This window comes from Pararge aegeria, chromosome Z, assembly GCF_905163445.1.
Source record: "Pararge aegeria chromosome Z, ilParAegt1.1, whole genome shotgun sequence".
In the NCBI taxonomy this organism is placed as follows: Eukaryota; Metazoa; Arthropoda; class Insecta; order Lepidoptera; family Nymphalidae; genus Pararge; species Pararge aegeria.
Window position 1 is genome coordinate 25,301,020 of NC_053208.1, and position 9,352 is coordinate 25,310,371.

Below are 9,352 nucleotides of genomic sequence, written 5' to 3' on the forward strand. Positions count from 1 at the left end.
CACGACTATTATTTATACTTATTTGAAAATTTGAATTGTCGTTAATTGAAATTACAAAAATAATGATGTGTAATAAATTATATTATTCCGTTTAGTTAAAAAAAATACAAATAACGACCCATTCCCAAAAAAATAGTATCTAAACATAATATTGTTTTTCATTTTATTCCATAAACTCTTGGTTTAACAGGTTTGGACTGTAACTCAAAACTTTCTTGGAAAGTACTAGGCAACAATAAGCTCACAAGAGTCCAAATTGTACCCAAAGCCCGCCTACAACGTAGGTGCAATAGTTTCTGCCTACGTCTGCCTGCGTCGAGGAGTCGAGAATAATAATAATAACGATTGGTAAGAATCAAGAAGAGTCTTAAGAGGTTGAAGAGGTTACATAAACAATATAATTTTTTATTACCGATTCCTGAACGCCGACAAACTTAATGTCCGGAGACAGGAGTTGTAAGAATGTAAGCGGATTAGGTAATAAAAAACTAAAGGAGAGCCGGTAGAAGTTAAGAAAGATGGTTCTAATCTCATTTTATGAAAACAATGCATTGGTTATAAAATAAATTACACAAAGAACCTTATACAGGTCCTTTGTGTAATTTATTTTACATCTTACCATCGTCCCGTTAAAATGTAGACATAACTCATAGCTGTACAGCATTTAAATTAAAGAATCTAAAGAGTGTCTGTCCGCTCACGCCTGATAACAAATTTTGTCAGAAATGTCGTCACTTAAACTTACGAGTACAATACGTCACCGGCATTACCAAATATATTTCAGTGTAAAAGTAAAATTTCTTGACGTCGTCTCTATTGATCTTCGTGAGGCCATAAACGCTGAATTTGGAAGTTCAAAAATAGGGGTACTCCGATCGTCCCCAAACTTTACAGGAGTACGCGCCAGGTCAATCCGGAGATTCCCTGAAAGTTTCATTGAAATCGGTCCAGCCGTTTCGGAGCCTATACGGAACATACTTTCTCTTTTATATATATAGAAAGAAAGATAGAAAATTACATTTGGATCAGCAACCGGAACAACATTGGTAACTGAGTCTTATATTTAAGCGAATAAAGTTCATTTTAGCTTGGCACATACAGTAAGTCACTGCACCCAACCACCCCATTTAACCCATGCAATAAAAGTTGTAGTAAGAAAAGGACAGAAACACATTAATTATAAAGCTATCTCACTTGTGGATGGACGTTAGTGACTGAGTGACTGCGAATTATTACGTTGCACCGTTACTAGAGGCCCATAGACAGCAGGAGTTATATTGAAGGACTTAAACCAATTTCACGTAGACCGTATCGAACTGCAGTAGGCTGGCTGAGAGATACTCCTTATCTATCGGGAAATACTTATAATATCCACTTTTGAGCCCGCAGACTTTGACAATTGCCCCTGTCCAACCATTTTTTTTGTTTGTTAACTAAAATATTGACTATAGCTAACTTCAGGGTGTCTGTGGTGGTTTTTTGTGGCGGTATGCGCGAGCATCGTAAAAAGTCAGCTGGATTCTACCTACATCATATTAAAATCGTGTAACAAAGCACGAGCACATTTCGTTACATCGTATTATTTCACTCTCCTTTTTCCAAACGCCGCTAAAGAAATCCAAAGTAACCAATTTATTACGAAACTAAGCAATTATTCACTTGCGGGCCACTTTGGTTTCGGCTCATCTCAATAGAATTAATTGCAGCTTTTTAAAGAAGTTGTGCGCGGTGTGTATATTGTACGAATGACAGTGTCTTATTATATACTAGCGGACCATCGCGACTTCGTCCGCGTATTAGTTAATCGAGAAGCTAGAATATATCTGATGCTAACGTCATAATCATCGTGGCTAGCTATGAACTTACGGTGTCATTATTGTAGTTGATACATCCATCCTCACAAACTTTTGCATGTTTAATATTAGTAGGATGGTACGCATGCATTTCAATTCGCCTTCGTAGGAATACTCATATTCTTTCTTTCTTGTACTGTTTCATTCAATCCAACTACTCCTCCTTATCTTAAAGAGCGGTTTGAGTTCCTCAGTGATTCACACTGTCACTCCCTCCGTTCGAAAGATAATCTTATCTCAAAGATACCGCCTCATAATACATCATTCTATTCCAATTCTTTCTCAATTGAAGCTGTTCGATTATGGAATGGTCTCCCTGTTCATATCAGGCGTGCTTTTTACCGCGTTAGTAGTATGTGTATTTATTTATCATTTCCTTTTTATTTTATTTGACTTTTTTCCCCCTCTTTAAGCTTGTTTTTAAAGTTCCTTTTATCTTTTTTTCCTTTCTTGCCTCTTTATGACATATAGGTATATATTGTATATATTATATTATATTTATTATTTATAAATATTCTATTATATATATTTTGTTTTTTTTTTTCTCTTTTTATGAAGTACGTATATTTCTGTAATTTATGTTTATTATTCAAGTATTACTTTGTGAACACCCTAACCCTTTTTCACAACTTCATGTATTCAAGTTGATTTCGTAGGGTGCCTGGTAGAGATCGCTTTTAAACGATAAGGCCGCCTATTGTACCTTTTCTCCTTTTTTTCTAATGCTTGTTTTAATTTTATTTTTTTATTTGTACAATAAAGTGTATTTTCATTTTCATTTCATTTCATTCCATCGTTGTCCCATATGCCTTGCTATTTGCCGTTATCTGTGAGGAGTTATGTATTTTATCTCCAACAATATTTATCAGATCTTTATTAAGATTGAACAATACATGCTTGATAGTATACACTTTCAAATAAAAATAAGTTAATAAAATCGGTACTAATTTAACGAAGCTACGAAGTAAAATTGATAAAATTTTTCATCCCATTTTTCGAAGAAACTTATTCTTTATCGGGATAAAAAGTATCTTTTATATTGACCCGGAATGTCAGCTACCACTATACAAAATTTTATTTAAATCCGTTCAGTAGTCTTCTCGTGATGCCCGGACAGACAGACAGACAAAAATTTTATAAAAATCTTTTTTGAAATCAGTATCGATTATAAAGAATCCCCCCGTCAAAATTTCCTAAATATATTAAATGTACAGAAATATCCTAGTTACAATTTACAGTTTTATTATAAGTGTATAGATGATATTTTAATATGATTCTGATTTCTTGAATTACGACAACTCAATTTCGAATAGCATTGAAAGTCCAAGTGCTTTATTTATTTATCCCTCGTATAGAGATAACATGCAATATGGGGACACACAAAAAGGTCAATGTCGGTCCGGACAGCGTGGAAACGATGTGAACTAACTAACTTTGTATTTCTAGAAGGCACACCTTCATACACCTTTTATACACCTTCCTGTTTATCGTAATTGATTCAGCGCGAATCTGTAGGTACGGAGAATTCACAGGTACTAGGAATGCATAAAAGGAGAGAGATTTATATCCACCAACAGATTGTACTTACTAGCCATGATTTAATTATAACAAAGTATGGTATGTCGAAACGAAAATAAAAAAAAAATTGACAAAAAAATTAGCCGACTTGAAAATGTCGTAGAAAGCATTTATTTCTTGCTTTTTAATTTTATACACAAAACAGTTTGTTTTTGTCTAAATTTTATTACTTAGTATTTTATTTATTTTAAAAATTGTAAATATCTATTTTATTCTGATATTTCCTCCTAGTGAAGGTGAAACTCTGGAATAAAAAAAATCATATAATTTATTATATACTGTACTTTATAAAATTAACCCATTTAACGATGAAACTTATTAACCGACTCGCAATAAAGGAGGAGTTTCTCAATTTGGTCCTGATCTAGCCCAAAGTTAAGCGTAGCTTGTGTTATGGGTTCTAAGATGACTTGAACACCCAGACACTGGTAAACATTTATGTTCAACACACAATATTTTTTAATTGTGGGAATCGAACCCACGGCCTTGGACTTAGACAGCAGGGTCGCTGCCCACTGCGCCAATCGTCCGACATTAACTCTTTCTGTAGAAAAGTTACTGAGCTTAAAAGGGACTGTCGAATATTCTGGTAAAAATGCAAACATACGAGGATTAGGATAATTGCATGAAAATATATTAAGTAAAATTGTCTTTCATTGTAATCTTTTTGTAATCTCAAAGTTAGTGATAACGATTAAGACACCGAAAGGTATCTTTGCCCCGTCTGAGTCCCTCACAAGACTCGTTCGTCACGAAAATGCACCTGTTTTTATATCAAAACTAGCTGATGGCTATATATATTGTTAGTATGAGTAGTGAATACCCACCGGCACAATGTCATAAACATTATTAGGTAGTGAAACGAATACAATTTTATTTATTAATGAAAATCATTCTTTTTTAAACAAGATTTATTAGCAACTCTTTAAAATTCACAGATATTTTATTGATTACTTAGCGAATTAATAAAATATCTGGCACATATCTAATTACAATTATCAAAAGTTTCATTATTTACTTTCTTTACAAAATTACTGTAATATTAGTTTCTAGCTGTTCACAACGAGTATTTGATGATTGGTCATCCGTGTCCGTCGACTGCTTACACGCCACGGATAGGAAAGTTAAAATTCAAATCAAAAGTCATCTACATCTATTAGGTAGAATAAAAAATCGTGATAAAGCGATCTATTACAAAAAAATAGATGGAATCTTTGATCTCATCTCAATCTCAACTTCTTTGAACTTCATCATATTCATCGCAATAGAATTGCAATATTGCCACAAAACCGTAGGTTAGTAGTTTTACAGTAGGTTTTACTATGCACTATGTTCCTAGATAGGTACAGCTTATAAGGTAAAAACTTGTACTAGTAAGCAGGCAATTTAAAACTGCAGCTCAGTTCAATATTTTTACATACTGTAAAGTAGTTAGATTAAGGTTTAGATTTAATATTCAATCGCTTTTTATAAAAATAAGAGACTACATGCAATAAAGCTAATGAAATATTTATCAGTATATTATCTATAAAATATTGATATTAATCAAATCAAATTATTAATGTGATAAATTTAAATAAATACTTCAAAATAAGCTAATTTTTCCGTCGTCTTATGCAAACACAATTATCCCCTATTTATTTGTGTTTCATTTATGACATCGCATTTTGTACGAATAGAAAGAGATGTTATAAATATAGGTCGTTAGAATAGCCTGAGCTTGACAAGGATGCCAATATACTGGTACTCTACATTCTATCCCTGTTTCTCTTGCGCGTTAGAGTGTAAAACGTAATGAAAGTGAAATTTTATCCAATACAATGTAGATAAAGGATTCTATTGATTTACAAGATGCATAAGCAGCCGATGTTACCAAGAGTTCATAAATACAAAGGAGAAAATCAGTGATGCGATATCACTCCTACTCATTTCACTGCTGGAAGTGATATCGAAGTTTGTACTTCTGTTGGCATACATTTTAAAGATACTTTTTCTGTAAGTGAACTTTTAAAGTGAGATGTTAACAATGTTGACTTGAACGACACCAACGTAAAAATTGTCAAAAACGTCTTAGATATTCATCGCCGGATGGAAAAGGACCAACACAACTAGCACGTATGATTTCATTTCTGTTTTAGGCAACCACACATTAATATAGTAAAAATATAGTCATTAGCGACCCTTACATGCTTAAAAAATATATTGTGTTAGTCACGATTATTATTGTCTTTTAGTTCGTTAGTCTATTCTCTATCTTTACATATAATAAAATCGCAGACTAGCCGTGTCTGTACTTTCAAGATTTTTGTAAAAAGATTATTGGAAGACGTAATAAAATTTTTTCTTTATTTGACTTAAATTACGACGTTATCTTTTAATTTGAGGATTGCCATTTATTGTTAGTGATAAAAGCTGAAACTGACGTACATTAAATTCTCCTCAAATCTCCAAAGTAGATCCTATCTATTAACGGACTCCAAATACACTGCTCCTAAGGGATGCTTTTAAATACAAAAAGGTAGGTGAAGTGACGTGATTAAAATAAGTTTATTTTAACTACGAGTATCTTTCTAGCACACGCTTTTTATAACATTACGGAAAACTCTCGGGTATACAGGTTTCCTTGCGATGTTTAACTTCAAGTGATATTTGATTGTTTAAAACGCAAGTATATCGTAACTTAAGAGGTGAATTTTGAGATTGGAACTCGGCCGCTTCAAAGTGACGCCAATGTCCCAACAATTATAATATTACCCCTCTTTTTTGAGTTGACTTTCTTACATTGAGCCGGATTAGCTTGAAAAGAGAGCAGCCGCACGAGACTATGGTACTTGGATTATTAATATAATGACTGCTTACCATTTAAAATCAGAGCTAGCCCACAATATTGTATACCGGCTCCAATATGTCTCACGGTGAAATTGTTTTTAAGTAATCGCTCGAATTGACAACCTCCTCCCTGTTTATGGATCTCTGGTGTTGGTGCATCGTAATTTTCTGTCATCTCGCTCTCAGCTGATCTCTCTATTCCTACTTACCCCCATTCACATAAGAGATAGCCTTACTATTTACATCTGTCCCTCTCTTATTATTTATAAGTAATAAGTGGGATGGGTTATAAGGGTCGTTTTCTACTTTAATTTGATGCGATGCGTTATAAGAAAAACAATCGAATGTACACCTTGCTTCCTCATCATCATATTAACTCATTACCGGACCGTTTAAGGCCGTATTACACCACGCTGGCCCAGTGGTGGACTCCAAGGTTGGGCAGCTCAATTTTAGGACACATTATTAAAAACTACCCAAAGACTCTTAACTGAATGCATTCTTTGAAGAATTTCATTTCTAGCTTTTTAAATAATGAGCTAGGCGATGTATTTAGCTTTTAGTGGCATTGGCACCGCATATGCTCAGAGTGACGTCGTTTAATACTTTTGCTTTCAATATGCGCAACTTTTAATATGTGCAATGCTCATCTTCATCATGCTTATGCTCGCCTAGTACTTCACTCTATAGGGATAACTTTGATGCACTTAAAAATTCCTTTCGCATTCCAAATACACCTGCAACCCCATAATACCATAAATATCCCGTACAATATCAACGCAAAACATTCATTGTTCGTTATTTAACTATGTATAAAAACAAATTGTTTAAGACACGGTTTTATTAGAGGAGCGTAAGTGTTAGATTTATAATGTGACTAGCTGTTGCCTGCAACATCGTACGCGTTAAAGTTTTGATTTTCTTTGAAATTAGAAGAAAATCCGATACCCTCTACGCCTATCTCCAGCAGAGAGATTTATAAGTTACCAGGTCACAATAAGACAGAAATATATACTCCGAAGTTTATATTACTATCTATACCATGTAAAAATGAAAAATAACAAATATTCAAACTATCTTTGGGTTGGAAAGTAATAAAAAAGCGATTATTGATCAAAATTAGACCACGATTGGCACTCCAGTGTTTTGATATAAGTAAGAGAGATAGTAAACTGTTTAGAGCAGAAGTTAAAAAGTTAGCCGTAATGGTGGTTCAAAGAAAAAAAAAATACTTTTAAGCATTTGGAGGGTTCAGTTTGTCAGAAAACGTAGAAACGTTGACTTCGACTTCATTTTCGGGGGGCAGAGTTCAAATCCCGCCACCTCTAAGTTTTTTAAGTTATGTGCGTTATTCGATTGAAATATCTCTTGCTTAAACGGTAAAGAAAATCTGCATACCTGAGAGTTCTAAACAATGTTCTCAACGGTGTGTGAAGTGCACTAAACCGCACTGGACCTGCGTGGCCTTAATCCTTTGTCAGTGTAGGAGGAGACCCGTGCCCTGCAGTGGGTCCGTTATGGTAGTGTTGATATGACGATGATGGTGATGAATACAATCTAAGGGCGAATAGTTTATAATATGGTCATTGAATTCGCTTTCTCATTAATAATTTGATCTATGAAGTATCAACGCGATGATAGTCGAATGTCGAAATGTAAAATGTAAAAAAAGTATGCATAATGTTTTGAGCTTTATTTTTTGTACACTCTAAAATTTATGCGATATTTAGAAATCATTTGAATATGAAAATAAGATCAGTTTATGGAATCACTTTTAATATTAATGTATAAAAAAAATGTAAGAGCTCATACTTCAGGATGTTGTAAAATTTACTTAAATTTATAGAAATTCAAATTCAAACGTAATTTATGCATTTCCTATCCTATCCTATATTAATTCGCATCAAGATTTATTAATCCTATGTTGAGTACTAACTATAAAATAGTACTCAACGTTAGTCTCTTGCAACGCCCTATGAGCTGAATATGCTACGCGGTTCTACGGGAGGCTACGGGATGCTACGAGTATCGTCCCGTATATACGAGTATGTACATAAGGCATGCTTGACCGATTATAATCGGTATATTAAATAATTATTTAATAATTCTACTTCTACTTAACGTTACGTAAATACACAAGTTTCATTAATTTTCCAAATCTTATTTCACCACAGTAGATTTCCAGAGCAAGATTAACCAGTTGATTAAATCTGTTACTAATTTCAAAAGTGCATTAAATACATTTAAATTAAGGACTTTCATACTATTTCACCGATTTAAGGGTTGTGTATTCTGATTAGCAAGGTATTAAGGAAAGAAACCATGTCAATGATGAAATAAAAATAAAGAGCAAACGCACCGTCATTTGCTCTTTTTTTTTTTAAATAAATAAATATTTCAGACAACATTTTTGACAACCACAGTACCATCTTCGGGCGCTTCACCCTGTCCACCCATCGGGTCGACCTCTTTTGATTTATGCGTTCCTAGTACCAAGGCATCGTGTTTTCAGATTTAAAGGACACCGACCTTGTACGCCTTAAGACGCCTTAAGACGCCTTACGCCTTACGTTTTAAGACCGCGTAAGAAACGAGAAAAAAATGTTTTCAACAGATTATTCGCGGCCGATGTGGTTTCATCATTAGTTTTACTATACTATAATAAAATATTTTATGTTGTAAATTAAAATATAATACTAAAGTATAATAATAAAGTGCATTAATTGAAACAAATTTTCTATGTTTAAAAAAAAACACGCCTCCCCGGCGGGGAATCGAACCCCGGTCTCCCGCGTGACAGGCGGGGATACTGACCACTATACTACCGAGGATCATTACAACAATAGTCAACTAATGGACTGAGTTCTTAAGTAATTATTTTGCCTGCACACAAAACTGTCTTACCGAACTAACTAAACTAAATTATTAATAATATTTTCACCCAGTGGTCTTGGGGGGGGGGGGGGGGAAGTAACTGAAAAAGGTAAATAGATTTTACTATCATATCCTACTATGTAAGACAACAAATGCGATCAAGTTAACCTAAACATATAAGTTTATTACAATCTTTTTAATATTTTAGGCTTAAAATA

At 33.7% G+C, this 9,352-nt stretch overlaps 1 non-coding gene across 1 annotated transcript; it reads right to left on the reverse strand.

The window, feature by feature from the left end:
- Positions 1 to 9,019: 9,019 nt before the first annotated feature.
- Positions 9,020 to 9,091, reverse strand: Trnad-guc. The gene has a single exon. It is a non-coding gene; the product is annotated as a tRNA-Asp (tRNA).
- Between the last annotated feature and the right edge of the window lie 261 nt (positions 9,092 to 9,352).